We start from the raw sequence: 1,246 nt of genomic DNA on the forward strand, positions 1-1,246 counted from the left end.
TATCAGAAGCAAAGTATGAATAACTTCTCTAACATTCATGTATCCATCAGTCAATTATTTCTATGTTTATTGGGAGCTTCTTTTATGCCTGGCCTTCTGCTGATGGAAAGATGACTCCCAGGTCATGACCCCTACTGTCAGGAACATCACTCTACAGTCTCATCTCTAAATGAATATCTCCAATGCTAACTGATAAAATGGATACTAAATGGAGTTTAAAGCGTCAAGAGAACTCAAATAAGATTTTGTATGCTTGGAACAGTGTTAGGAGTTTGGATCAGAGAAAGTCTTTATAAAGGACTAATCTAACAGGTAGGACTCAATTGATAAGAGGAGCAGTACCTGGATAATAGATGAGGGAAGAGGAGGGTGATGTCTTAGGTCCTAGGAATAACCAGAACAAAGGAAGACGAACTTTGGAGGAAGTTGAAATCTGCCCCCATATTTTACTATAACAGTGTCCTGAAGTTGCAAGAGTATTCACACTAAACACAGATGTACAGAGGAAATGCAGTTTTTTATTCCCTAAAGCTGCCATGACCTTTGCAGTTAGTCAGGGGAGGGAAACCTAACTGTTTAAAACCCGGTCTAATCCAGTGTTTTAGCAGCCTCCTTTGGTTTGACTCAGGCTCTTTGGGGTAGCTGGCTGGTCCTCCAGGACACTCCTCTTTTCTCAGATTCTCTCCTTCCCTAGTTTCTGATGCAGAATTCCTTTGCTCAGCCACAGAGGTCCCTGATTTTTGATCCAGTGTCTCCCTCTCAAAGGACAAATCAGGCTTCTCAGTCTGGCTATCCAGATCTCTAAAGGCAGGATAGCCTGGCACCGTTTTGACCCTGTCTGCCTACTGCCTCATTTTCTTCTCTCTTCTTCTCAGATCATCAGATTGCAGAGTGACCTTTGTCCCCCCTGTTTTCTAAGGTACAATATGCATGAGATGTAGTGGGAGGGAAGCTGATTTGCCCACGAAAGAATAGAAATTGAGAAGTAAGCCAAAAATATTTATTTCAAAACCATGCAAATTCAACAGAGGAGTTTTTATGTGTGTGACTTCAAAGCACTGTTTTTTCATTTATTTATATTAGTTGGAGGCTAATTATGATATTGTAGTGGTTTTTGCCATACATTGATATGAATCGGTCATGGATTTACATGTGTTCCCGATCCTGAACCCCCCTCCCACCTCCCTCCCCATCCCATCCCTCTGGGTCATCCTAGTGCACCAGCCCTGAGCACTTGTCTCATGCA

Source organism: Dama dama, chromosome 29, assembly GCF_033118175.1.
Source record: "Dama dama isolate Ldn47 chromosome 29, ASM3311817v1, whole genome shotgun sequence".
NCBI lineage: Eukaryota > Metazoa > Chordata > Mammalia > Artiodactyla > Cervidae > Dama > Dama dama.